Consider the following 14,442-nt stretch of genomic DNA (forward strand, 5'->3'; position numbering starts at 1 on the left):
TGACAACTTGAAAAGAAGCAGATCAGGGAGGGATAAGTCAAATACAGCCCCAGAGCTGTGGGTTCCCTGCACAGAGTTGAGGATGCAGATGTGAAAAGGGAAAGAGAGGGCTACAAAATAAAGCAAAATAATGTTTCCAGTCATTTATTTCAAGAAAGCCATGTTATCTGATTCTCAATATTCTGGAGACAGGAAAAGAAGTTGCCTGAATAGAAGAGTTTGAGGTGCCATAGCAGACTTAAAATTATAAACTTAGTACTCAGGAGATGGGTTTACTCCAGCCATTAATTTAGAGGGGACTGAATTGATGAGTAAGGAAAAACTGGAGATTGCTAAAAGAGGCAGACTGGTGCAACACTATCAGAAAAGCACCACACTGAAGAAACTCTGGAAGAGGGTCTTTCAGTGAGAGAGGGCTGTGCAATGCCAAAGGCACATGGGAACCAAGGCTTGGAAGCAAGACCAAAGTGCCTGCTTTGACAACAGAAACACTAGTATTAGAATGGAGCAAGATCAAAGGGAAACCAAAGGCAAGGAGGACAGCTTGGAATGGGCTGAGGGCTTGGAGATGGCAACGCAAGAAGGAGCAAAAAGACAATCATATACAGCTGCATGGCTTCTAATGACTCTGATTTGGCAAATACAGGAAATGTTAGTCTGGAGCACCCAGAGGAGCTTTCTTGTAGTAATTGGAATAGTTGGCATGTGATGTATTTATAGATTTTTTCAAAGCCAATTCAAGGCAGAGGCCAAGCCTGTAAAACTGCATGAACTAGTGATATTTTATCTCCTGTAATGATGGGTGTATCCTGGGGAAATGGCATTCTGCTCACGTGGGGTATACTCTGTTGTCTGCAGTTCTGCAGGGAAGATAATTCTCTCAATGGCTCCATCATCCTCCGATTTATCCAGCCAACGGCCACAAGGGAACTTGAGGCACTGTCCCAGTGATGGGGCATCAATCTCCACCCATTCCAGAAACCAGCCAGTTGAATTACCTGTGGTTGGAGAGATAACAGCAAATAACCCACAAAGCCTTCACAGACAACAGCAATGAATCATTGCATTCCAGACCTCTGAGAAATAAATCAACCTCTCTTTTGCAAATGGAAAGACAGAGTAGATACCATAAAGATCATGGCAAACAATTGTCCAGGTTTGAGCTAATGTGCTTTACATTTCTATATGCCTCAGGTTAAAGATGTGCATGAGGTAGTGCTAATTACTCCATCACTTGGATTAATTTGCCTTTGTGATAAGACAGAGGAGTTATCAACAAACATGTCCCTTGGTGCCCCATAGGGAAGGAATCCATGTATCTTTCCACAGCTTCCCTTGTTTGTAGTAGAGACACAGCCACGCCTGAAAAGCAGACAAGACTTGATGATCAAAACAACAAAAATATTGACAAAGAAATTAAACAAGTCTATAGGGGGGTGTGACAAGAAAAAATACAAAGTTTGGTGATACATGAGAAATCTGTCTAAAGACGTGGCTGCAAAACTACAGAGCCTCTTGCAGAGAGAGAGGTTACAAAGCCACCTGTGAGTTGCCACTACCATGCTCTGATTGCCACAGCTGTGTGGATGGACCTAGCTCAGAGACAGAAGCAGCCACAGTGACAGCAAGGATCTGTCACCAAAAGGTAAATCACATTTGGGGTCTTGGAGGCAGGTTATTTTATAGAGCAATGTGCCTAATGCACTAGAAACACTACATGACAGAGCAGGTGATCTTACCTTTATTATCATGGCCTATCTTGATTTTTTTCAGGTCTCCAATGTCCACAGATTCCACTGTAAACTCATCTACCTTCCCATGCTCAAATTTGTTCTTGTTAATCTTTGAGGCCTTTAGGCTGACTATCCCTGTTGTGGCAATGCAAAAGGACATACATTGTTCAGCATGAGAAACAAATCCTCTGGGAATGTCAACAGTGGAATGAAGGAAGCAGCTAAAATGTAAAAAATGGCTTTTAATCTCAAGATCTGAGCTTTGTCCTTCCCTCTGAACTCAAATCTCTATCAACACCCAAAACACACAGAATTCCTTTCCTGAGCGGTCCTCTGGCAGTGCCACAGGGACAATGCTGTTGTGCCATGTTCACAGCTAAAGAGCTTGGTCCTACCCGTCAGTTCCCTGTCACTTGCATAGGCAGCCAAGTCACTGCACACGCAGCTCAGCTGCTTCCAGAAGGATTTGCTCATCAGCTGATCAAATACTTCTGGGCCACTCAAAGAGGCAGAGGAGAGCTGGATTTCAGGCACATGCTGATTCATTGCTGAGGGAAGCAAATCACTCACCGCATTCACTACCCAGTAACATAGTCCCAGTCAACTGTGCTGCTCCTATAATTGAAATTAAAGCCTTTGGATCAGCAGCTGGTGCAAATCAGCATTGCAAAGTTCGACAGTGATTTACAGCAGCTGGTGGTATGCTCCCAGTTATCACAATGTGTGCAGAGACATCAAGTTGCACTCAAAAGGAGTGAAGAGTGGGTATTGGGGAAACAAAAGGAAACCATGACCTGTCTATTCAGACATCCAGCAGCAAGGTGCTATCCTTTTCCACCGCCTGAAGCCATACCTGTATCATCTTTACTTCCATAGAGAGCGATGAAGACGTTTGCATCTGTCCCAGCATTTTTCTTGTCCCCGGTTTTCACTTTCACTGTGTATGTGGTTGATTTAGCTGTCAGATAAAATATCATAATGTAAGAGTGTGAAGTCTGAGTGGGAATTAACTCTACTTTTCATTACCTATGTGTGCTTGGTTTGGGTTCTGTTTTGACTGATCACAGCCATGTTGTAATCCCTAATTCCTGCCATATGCTGCGGTAGCTCCTGGGGTGAGCTGGGCTATCTGGTTGCAGGGCCTTCTACTGCTCCAGTCATTCAGTACGTTGTCTGCATATCTACAGATAAGAAATGTGCTCCAGCCTTCCTATTTGCTCCCTGGGAATCACTAAGGCTCCTCAAAACTGCCTTTGCTTATACTATTCCATTTAAAAAACCACATCTCCTCACTTTATTCTATTAGCACCAAATAATATATGTGTATCTAACACAGGGGTCCTCAAACTACGGCCCGTGGGCCGGATATGGCCCCCCAGGGTCCTCAATCCGGCCCCTGGTATTTACAGAACCCCTCCCCCCCTGCCGGGGGTTGGGGGGGGGAAACCAAGCAGCTGCAGATGACTGCCTGCCACTTCATCCGCGTGCTGGCCCCCTGGTTAAAAAGTTTGAGGACCCCTGATCTAACACATACCAGAAGGTATGTGCACTTCAACATATATAGTTCATATTCACGAACACACCCTTCGCAATAGCATCATTAGGGAGGTTTCTATTGCACCATCATCTAGCAAGCGCAGTAAACTCATAAAAAAATGTGGAAAAGTCTAATATAGTCTTCAGCGCGCTGCAATAACTTACTCAAGATTTCTGAAATGGAACCTTTCTTCTGTTTTAGACACGATTCCAAGATGCAGCTCAGCCAGCAGGTCCTCCTGAATCAAAGAGCTAAACAATTTGTGGAAATTTGTTGGCTATACAATTTGTGGGAATTATTCATGCATTCACAAGCATCTGAGAGGGAATTTATGGGATAGTTTAGTACCTTTCCCTGGCAGTGAAGCCAGTGACATTGCCACCTTGCAGCATCAGGCCCAGGAGCGTGTAATTGCTCTGTGGTTACCATGCAAAATTATGGCCAAGAGAGGCAAAGTTATTTCAGAGGACAACGGACACAAGCAGCAAGATGAAAAGTGAAATAAATTTAGGTCCCTTCCCTTTTGCTAGTCATGTTTGCTCTCTGCTCAGTTTCGTTTTGAAATATTTAACCATTCCAACCCACAATGTGAAATGGCTGGGATTTATGCCTTAGACATTAGCAATAAGCATGCATTTCAGTTGAGAGATGGCAACTAGACATGTTATCCATCTTCCTAGCTTTCTCACTTTTGGTCCAACCTTGCAAGATGATTAAATCACCTAAAAATTAGGAGTGTCCACTCCTTTCTGGCTGACACGCGCTTCACACTTCATTCACACATGAAAACTCCGTGGCTGGGGCAGAATTACTCACAGCCCAGCGAACACTAACCGCTAATGCCGTTAGCACTGCTAATCACTTGGTTCCTTTTCAACCCCATACTGGAAGAAATACAAGGCTAACATAAACCTTTCTGTTTCAGGCCCAGCATTGCAAGAGACCGGCCATCATTTTCCGAATCTTTCTTTACAAATGCTTCATCCACTGGGACCAGCTCCCTGATAATCTGACCGTCATCTTCCTCAACTGCTAACCACTGCTGGCATGGAAAATAATGCCTACAGGAATGACAGCAGCACCCAGCACTTACACAGGACTTCACAGGCTTTAATAACAAAAATAAGCACATATGAGAGGCTACTTAAATAAAACAAAGTTACTCAAAGCTGAACAATATATCCGTTTTCATCTTTGAGCTTTGTTATTGTTTGTGGGAGCTAAATCCATGAATAGGTTAGTGAGCACATACTGAAAAGTGCTGCTCTGAGCTGTCAGCCCCATATGATTGATTCCTTTTAGTTTTCACACCCAGAAGTTGTTAAATAACTCAAGAGAACCTCCGGTCTCCCAGATGTTTGGTGTTTATGAAGAGTGGACCCATCCTGAGGTCCTTATAAGCAGTCCCACCCACCAGAGCATTGTGCAACTTCTAAGCACATTCCAGCTCACAGACGAGCCTGCATTTCAGGTTTTAACACCTAGGCTTTGCTCACCCTTCTTTCTGGGAAAATCATGGGAGTTTGCTTAGACCGGGACTTGCTTTTGGCCCAGATCTTCGCATTAGGTACAAAAGACAAATGAAACTTCTTCCAGAGAAAAGCCTTGAAAGGAAACTTATAAGTTTAGGCTCTGCAAAGGGACCTCTTCAGGATGGAGAGTCCCTCCCTGGGGAAGCAAAGCTGAGGTTTCTTTCCAAACACCGCTGGTTTCCTAACTGCAGGGATGCTGGGACAGCAAAACCCCACACAGAGGTACCCTAGAATAGCTTCACGCTCAGTATAGCAGCACAGTCACCATCACAAGGCTCCCAAAGGATGCCTGCTCCTTGTGAGCTGGTGAGTAGCTACGACAACACCCTTCTGCATCTCCTCTGCCTTCCCATGGCTCTGTAGGCTCCTGAGAATGTGCCCCCCTTTCTGACCGTATGAAAAGGGTGCAACAGGCTGCTCACGTGGTGCTCTCCTTGAGGTCAACAATCTCTACCCTCTCCAGGAACCAGCTTGGGCTAGCACCAGAGTTATCGTAGTGGATCTGCAGCTTCTTCAGCTCATCCAGGTCAATGGCTTTAATGGTGAACACATCCACCTGCACAGGAGGCAAGAGGCAAATGACTGTGCATCCCAGAAGGGAGAAAAGAAAGGCAGTAAAAGGCCAAGGGTAACTTTTTTTTTCCATTAAAACAAAAGGTGTTTGCAAGTCCCCCTTGTACTCTTTGGGTGGGTGTACTGAAATAAGTACAGAGCTGTGAGCTCTCCCAGTAATGCTCATGCTTGGCTCCTACAAGGCAGTAACAGCCACAGAGTTGCACAATCCTTCACTCCTTTCTTTACCTCATCCCAGTTTCAGCTTCCTCTAGGTTTAATTCATCTCTCCTAAATCCCATTCCTTTCAGGATTAGTATTTTCCCCCACATTGAACCTGGAACTGGACACAAATGTATTGACTCCACGGAAACTCTCCTGTGCACCTCCATGTGCTTTATTTCAAACTGCAGCCATATTAGTGTGACAGGATGGTCCTTATTAACATAATACTTTAAACATCTTAATGTGATGAACTTGTTGGTAGACATTGGATTTCTACTCCCAAGAGCAGAGCGCGTTACATTTGCAGCTTGGAGCTCTCCTAATTGCACGAGGAACCATGTGCAGGTTGCAGTTTCACTGGTGCCAAGCTCATAAATCAGTTAACAGCTTATTTAACAACCTTAGGCTCTTTTTTGTGATTACAAGTTTTCCACAGCTGCTTATTGTTTCTGTAATTTTTCATTATTCAAATTACTCCTTGAACAATTCCTGGTTATAAGAGCAGCTTGTTAATCGGTCATAAACATTTTAATGGCAAATATTCAATCTACAAGAGAGGTTGTTTAATTGGATTGGCTTCTAATGTAATTATAGCACACCATGTAATATTGTTTTTATTCCCCGACTGGTTGAGTAGAACATTTAGAATTGTATTTTCAATCTAAATACTGACATGCTTGAGCTGCTTCACAAATACTCTCTAATATTAACTTAAAGTTTGTGGGTTTTAAGTATTCCTGGCAGGAAATGTATTACCAGAACGCTTACAGGAAGCAGATGCAAAAGGTGGCTCTGATGTAGAACTGGTGTTCAGCTTATTATTCAAATGAATTTCCCCCGGAAAATGTTTTGAGGCGTTTTGCTTTAAATAATATATTTAAGAAATAAAACACATCTGAGCTTTAAGCTGAAAGAAGAACCCAAGCCTTGCAGAGAAGCAACTGTAATGAATGGCCAGCATGATAACTGAGAGAGCTCTGACAGCCTTCTGCTCGCTTGAGTGAGTTGAATTCATGCATTACCTGGCCCTTTTCAAATTTGTTGAAGTTATTTGACCTTTTCAGCTGGTGCTCACCCGTGTCTCCTCTTTCTATGCCATAGATGCTCAAGAAGACATTAGCATCTGTCCCAGCCCCAGACACATTCCCAGTGAGAACACGGACTTCGTACGTATTCTCTGCAAGTAAAAATGCAAGGGCAGATCAGGAGGAGCCCAGAAAGATCCATATTTTGTCAGACCCATGGCTCACCATGAAAGGATGTAGCCCAAAATTGCTGGCACAGTCAGCTTTAAGGAAGATTTTTTCTGGAGTTTGTTTGCATCTATCTTAAAACGTGAGCAGCTCCATCTTTCTCTAGCCCTTGTCATTAACCATATGAACACTTACAGCCTGCCAAACTCCCAGCCACAGCAGTAACTTGTGGCACGTGCAACCCAAGTGCCCCAGACAAGCCCTGGAGAATCCTATAGAAGTCCTTTAGGATACTCCCATTTCAGGCTGTCTGCTCCATCCTCCACCTTAGTTTAACCACTCTCCTCTTCCTCCCCAGAGCTGATCAACCAAACCTCAGCACAAGCTACACAACAGGCCTGGGGCAATGGGATAGCTGGGGAGCCAGAAATGGTCCTGCAAAGAACCACAGTGTGGTTATCGTCCTTCATGCAACTGCTGCAGCCACACACACGTGCACCTTCCCCCTGATATTTACCCTCCAGGTCAGATTCTCCATCGGGTACCAGCTCCACCACAAGCTCCTTATCTCCTTCATCTCTAGCCAACCATCAGTGTGCCACAAACGTATAGACATCCATGACTTCTTCCACCTTGGTTTCCTCTTCTTCCTCCTCATCAGACTTCTTTTTCTTCTTCTTGTTTTTATCAGGCTCCTTTGCCTTCATGGCAAGCCGCTTCAGTGTGACGCTTTCCAGGAACCAGCCATCCCCAATGCCTGTCCCATCATGGCCTATCCGAATCTTATAAATTTTGCCAACATCTGCAGCCTCTCTCTGCCATCAAGGGAAAGCCAGTACCCAGGAGGATGAGAGACATCTTAACTTCATAAAATGCATTCTCAAAAGTGAAGAGCATCACCCAAAACATCTAAGCAAGTATAAGATCAATTTTTTTACGCATGTTTACCTTTACTTTTTACTTCCTGTTTTATTCTTTCATGCTTTCCATCACCAAATCCCACCTGAACAGATAGAGCTGCAGGCACTCAGAGCAACCACAGCAAGGACAGGAGCTGAATCCATATTTACTGGGCTCCCTACTTCTTCATTGCTCTCCTCACCATCATTGTCTCCATGTTGGCATTAAAGGTGAGTATGCCAAAATGCCATACTGTTTTTTTACAGATTTTCAGTGCCTGAGATCTTTTTTAGATGAATAATAAGATACATTTAATATTTAGCAAGAGACATGAACCAAGCAAGAAGCAATAATGGTACAGTGAAAAAGTAATAAACTTGGGCTCATATAACCTCATCTCTGACACGGACTGTGGGCTTGGGCTGCCCTTCTCCCTTCCCATCTGGAAAATTAGAAAAGTATTTTCTCACTTTGCTATAGTGTGCAGAGAGGATCCTATCATTAGTGATTATAATGCATCAGTGGCAGAAGGCTCTGTCAGTAAGATTTCCATCTCTCTAGCCAATACAGCAGATACAAAATCTTTTTGGTTTAGATTATGTGTCCAGTTTACTACCTAATAAAGTTAGAGAGAAGGTTTTACTCCATGCAATCCTTCCATAACCAATTATTTGTTTCTGGTGATTGCTTATGCTGTTAGGCAGTGTTTATGTTATAAAACATGCAAACATTTGCTTCAGGCTGAAATCTGGCAACTTAGCATAGAAGGTTTCAGTCTAGAAACATTTTTTTTTCGATAGTAGATTAAAACAAAATCAATTTCACACACGATGCTTATCAGAAAACTAAAATTGATCCAGCTGTCCTGGCATAAAGAATGTGTCTTTTCTTCACCACTGTAAGCTTAGATTTGTTATAATCATCCTGCGTGCCCTGTCCATAACTGATGGCATTTCCTATTAGCATGTAGCTCACAGAATCTTATTCTCACCCGTATCTTTCTGTAAATATTCATATCATGAAAGAGATAGAGGATCTGTCTATTAATGCTTTGGACCTTCTGCCTTGTGTGCTTATTAAAAAAAAAATCACAGAAAATGGGCAGAACTTTCAAGTCTGGCAATAAACATCTGAGAGAGGATATAAGTGTGGCTATGTAAACAGAACACTGTACATATGGCTTTGTTATAAATGTGATATTGGCTAATAGCTTTTACTCATAAATCTTGGAAAGCTTATTTCCTTTAAAATCAGAGGAACCTAATCTTAAAATTATAGTCTTTAAAAAGCGAACATTTATAAGGTGCTAGTCATCTTAAATCCCAAAGAACTCATTAAAATGGATAAACATCACTAACTCCATTCTATAAAGAAACTGAGGCAGGAGAAGGCAAAGTGATCTCAAAAATACCTGTTACAAAACTGAGGTAAAGCTGTGGATAAAGGCATCTCCATGGCCAGTGACAATGGGAAGGATACTCCAGTCCTGATAATTCAGGGGAGCTTCCACGACTAGCTCCAAGTAGGTGCTTAACTGTGATGAGATGGATCCCACCTCTATGATACTGCAAATTCACAAGGAGACCCAGACACCACCATACTGAGCCTTGTGCTGTGGTCACATGGGACAGATGTGCCTTAAATTCTGCTTCCATCTGGATGCTGTGCTTTACTATCCAGATGTTGGTGTCTCCTGAGGTTCCTTCAGTACAGAAGGATGTGGCTCTGAGATGCCCTGATGGCACATCCTGTCCTTGCTCTAAATCCACATCAAGGCAAGAACTAAGACCATTCCTCTCCCCTAGATATTGGTTTTGCTGGACAGAAAACGCAAGCAAGCAAGCCAGAAAAGGACAGCAGTTCAGCACAGCCAGACCCCACTCTGGAGAGGATGCTTGACCACATTGCGGTGCACACCCGCTGCTCAGCCTTGTCAGCCCAGGACCTCTTGCTGGATCAGCCAGCTCCTGGTTCACCATGCCTGAGGCTTTTCACCTCTGCAAATACTCTTTGTACTGTTACATTCTTCAGAAAGAGGTGTGGACTCTGCAGTGTAAACCCAAACACTAGCCAGAGTGAGAGCTGGAGGAGTTTGCTGTACACCTTGGGCGCTGTGACTGTGCAGTTCTCACTGGACTAGTGCTACAGGCAGCAAAATCCACAGGGCACTCACACCTTCAGACGAATTACAGCAGCAAAGCTCTGCAGGGTTGGGCTGACAACATGTACCTGTGGTTAATGGCATGTGTGACCACAGGTAAAGCCAGGATTCCTTGCATTCTGCATGGGGTTTCTTTTTCCCCAACTAGATAAAGGGACAATAAAACGTGGTCAGGCCCAAAATGTAAGTTTAAGGTCTTTTGAGATCTAACACGAGTATCTCCTTTTGAAAGTAAAGGTAAACAAATGCTGCTATTAGACCATATTCTTGCATGACACCTTTGCTACCACTCCTGCAGAAGATGAAAGTAACTCCACAAAACACAAAACTTCCCAAAAGAAATACAAAGCTTCCAAAAAATATGGATAGAGGATGGCAGATATCAACAGATCTGGCAATTTTATTTTAAAAAAATCTATTGTTTTGTATGATTGGGCCAATTATTCTGTTGATATCTCAGTTTTGCCTGGTCATTTCTTTCCCCTCATAGGAGTGGCAACAACTGCCTTCATCATACCTTGAAAATATCTGTGGCTCCTCGTTTGAAGTTGTTTGATCTGTTTTCTAAGATGATCAACTCTGTTTTGCCAGTCTCGCCATAAATCTGCATGAAGACTTTGGCGTTGGTGCCTGAAGCCTGCATGTCTCCGGTAACCACAGACACCTCGTAGTTTATCACTAGTCCAAAAATAAAGTAATTAAATAAGCACAGAAGCTCAGATAACAGCATTCCCAAGGGCTCAGGTTCAAAATTAAATTACCTTGTCTTAACAAACAGCCATGTAGCCAACCATTTGCTCTTATCCAAACCAAATGTGAGATACCTCAACTCATTGCTAAGAACTAAATTAATAGTTTTCCTTTTGCAGGTATTAAGGCAGTGTCAGAGGGGTGCAAAATAGAGCCTTAAAAAGGAATTTCATTTCAGTATTAACTATAGAGTGGTTAAATGATCTCCTTAATGTAATACAAGGGAGGGAGTTACACAGAGCAGAGGAAAAACACAGCATCCTTTCTCAGGATCCCAAGGCAAATTTTAACCATAGCCTTAAAAGAAAATGAATCTACTGATAAAAGTCAAATAGCCAGTAGAGGTTTGGTCTCTATTTATCAAGCAGCTTCCCTTTTCCAGGAAATGGGGTAATACGAGCAGGACAGGATGGGTGCTGGTGCAGGACAGGGGCAACGAGGTGTATAAATGTGAGAAAAGCAGAACCCATTGATACTGCAATGAAGAGGCACAGCACCTAGTGCTGTGTTATGCTGCCCAGGACGTAAAGTTTTCATACAATCTCAGGAAATGGAGATGGAAAACTCAGGAATGTTCTACCAACTGTTTTAGAAAACAAATCAAGAGAATATTTTACTTTCCTCATCAACGTAAGCTCTTTGGGAGAAGGACTTTCTGGTTTTGGTGTCTGACAGTGGTGTCCTGGTCCTTAGGAAGGCTAGTAACACAAATTTAGTGCTAGCTATAAAACAGCACACATTTCTCAATGCGTCTTCTCTTACATTTCTCAATAGGCAGAATCTCACTTGGGTAGACCTCCACCTCCACCCTGCCATCAGCCTCATCTTTGTCAAGCCATCAGTTGCAGGGGAACATGTACTGCCTTCCCTGGACTGGAACTGTGATCTGGACACTGGCCAGGAACCAACCAGACTGGAGACCCACGTTATTGTGTCCAATCAGTATTCAGTTGATCTTTGAAAAAGCAAATAAAACCCAAAAGGGCAGGGAAAAAAACCCCCAACCCAACAGAATTTACTTAATATATAAAAATCCCCTTCCCCTGGCACCTTGTTGACGTAAAAAAATTATAGATGTATTTAACTATAAGCTTAAAACACTCTTCACGTGCCTGCATGCTAGACAGTCAATGCAATAGTCTATACAAAATGTATTTCTTAATATCCAATGTAAAGGTCAGACATTCTTACACCACATTCAATCCTGAGTGTTCTATTGATTCTGAATTCAGACACTTGTGTGAAGTACAGAGCCACCTGCAATTAGTTCTTACCTTCCCAATATCCATCATATCTAGAGTAAATTCAACCACTCGACCACGTTCAAAATAATTGCCTAGATCATTATCAGAGACTAAGAGAGGCTCTTTGCCAGACTCTGCTTTTTCACCATAGAGTTTGATGAAAAATTTGGAGTCTGAGCTGGCACCAGGGATATCTCCCATCTTCACGCTGATGTGATAACTGACATTTAAAGCAAGATCAATGTACAAAACACAGACACTGAGTGGCATCTCCAGTGCTCGGCCAGGCAATTGGCTTCTAACAGATATAGGGGAGGAGGGCTCCAGCTACAGACACAGAGAGGGCTTTGCTCGCCCTTCGTGCATCCAGCATCTCAGGGACACACTGGATAAGCTGCTACACCTTGGAATTATTCCCCAAAACGTAAGAGATGCAACAGTTACACTAATAAGCAGAAAATATTCCACACTCCTCCCTCTCACTGTTATATGATTACCAAGCCATAAAAATGAGCTTAGGCAAGTGAGGAAATTTCACTTTATTTATACATACAATATAATTCAAGAGCTTTGGCATTTTATCTAAAACAAAACAAAACAAAAAGCATCTCAACCTGAGCTCTGTAAGTGCTGTTTTCTATAGAAAATTGTAGTGTTGGAGCCCTGGTTCTTCAGAAGAGGACAATGTAATCTTTTTCGTGATTTTCTTCAGGGGACACATTATTCAACAGAATTTACTCTACTAAAGGAGCAGCAATTCAAAATATTTCAAAGAAAGCTACACAAGAAAGCAATTCTAATCAAATCATGACATTAAAATCAAAGTTCCTTTCTACATATATAATTTTGGGATTATTGTATTTTATGTAAATTAATCCCATTGATAAACTAGGATTTAAGGGTCAGAGGAATTCCCCCCCTCCCCCGAGTGACCTACTGCATCTTATTGCACAAGAATGGCCAAAAAAGGCCAGTAGATTTGCTGTGGACTGACATGAATTATTAAGTAGAATAAAGCAAGTAAATATGTGCATACACAGCCCAAACCCAGACCTACTTTTTTCCAAGCTAAACTCACTTTTTAGCATTGGTGACTCCCCAGCAGGCACTAATTCTTGGACAATCTGACCATCACCCTCATTTTTGTCAAGCTATCTGGTTTACAAACAGAAGTAAATTATCTTTGAACAATTAGGACCTATTAGACCTTGCAAATCTAGGTTGGCTCCACACATAGTAAAAATCAACACCATTGTCAAAAAGATGTTTTTACAGGGCTCTGTATCTCTGTTAACTTTGCAGGAGCTTGGCCAGACCCTACAGCAGCCATACTTTATACCTCCATTTTTCCAAGAAAAGATCATGAGAGCCCTGCTTGCAGTAGTAAACATCTGCTGTGGCATCCATCTGTCTGGGAAACACAAACTCCATATCACAAGTTACTCCTGTAAATGAGCAGTCTCAGTCTCTTAAAAGCATTGAACTTCATTGAGCAGAAGTACTTGCAGCTTTTACTACTAGCTGCCTTGATTACAACCTTTATGGCACCTAAGTCACTAAACCTCCCCTTTTTTTTTAGTGTTTTTCATTATAAACTCTAACATCACTTTTCCTTTCCTTACAGATAAGTATATAACCCTTTTTTCTCAACCAGGAAGAGGATGAATTACGTCACTTCCATTTTCAGGGCTGGGTACATGGAGGCAGCTGGCATCAGCCAAAGGAAGGATTCCCTTTGTTTCTCAACATTAGCCTAAATGATCCAACTAGACTAATTAGGAAGAAGAGCCGGGCACAAAGCAAAATGTAGGATGATCTCAAGGGAAAAAAATCTGAAAGGAAAATGGAGGGGAACCAATTGCTAATCTGGTAACCTTCACAGCTGCTCCTTCAGCCTCAGAGGTGAAGGAATGAGAGCCCCAGCCCCGTCATACGCCACACAGCCACCGCTGTACCGAAGCAGCCAGGGCCCTGGCAGGGGTTTCTCACTTTCCACTTCAACCCTAGACTGCTGCAGCACTGGGGATACTGCTGTAAGCATCTGCTTAGGGTCAGGTTTCCCACAGCGGCACATCAGGGCCATTTCAGTCCCTGAACATCGCGTCGTGAGAGCAGCCACAGTTCCCGGAAAGCCCAGGTACACAGCTATCTGCAGCAGCATCTTTTGCAGTTAAAAATACACCTTAAAACCAGCAGGGGTGAGCGAAGGACAAGTGAGCTAGCTCTGGCAGGTCATGCAAGGTATTTAAATTGCTATAATAATTCCCAGAACTAGAAAGAGAAAAACAAATTCCCAGAAACTGTTTCTTTTTCAGAGGCAGCCACGCAGCTGCGCGAATGACACCAGACCACAGAAGACCTGCTTCTGCACAAACACATGCAGCACAGATGTGCTTCCAGCTTCCCACAGTGCCGCTGTGCCACATACGCTCTCCTTGGCTTACCCTCACACCGAAAAGGAGGGGAGCTCATTTCCCATTTACGTTTCCATCTTTGATTTTGCTGATGAGCCAGCACACAAGGAAAACAGCAAACGAGCCTCTTAACAGGGATTCGGGGACAGGAACAAATGCCCACTGAGAGCTGGATCAAACCTGTGGTATCTGGTTGGTCAT

At 43.0% G+C, this 14,442-nt stretch overlaps 1 pseudogene; it reads right to left on the reverse strand.

Moving 5' to 3' along the window:
* LOC119140700 overlaps window positions 1-14,442 on the reverse strand; it is a 145,805-nt pseudogene that overhangs the window by 84,470 nt on the left and 46,893 nt on the right.

Source organism: Falco rusticolus, chromosome W (assembly GCF_015220075.1).
Source record: "Falco rusticolus isolate bFalRus1 chromosome W, bFalRus1.pri, whole genome shotgun sequence".
Lineage (NCBI taxonomy): Eukaryota > Metazoa > Chordata > Aves > Falconiformes > Falconidae > Falco > Falco rusticolus.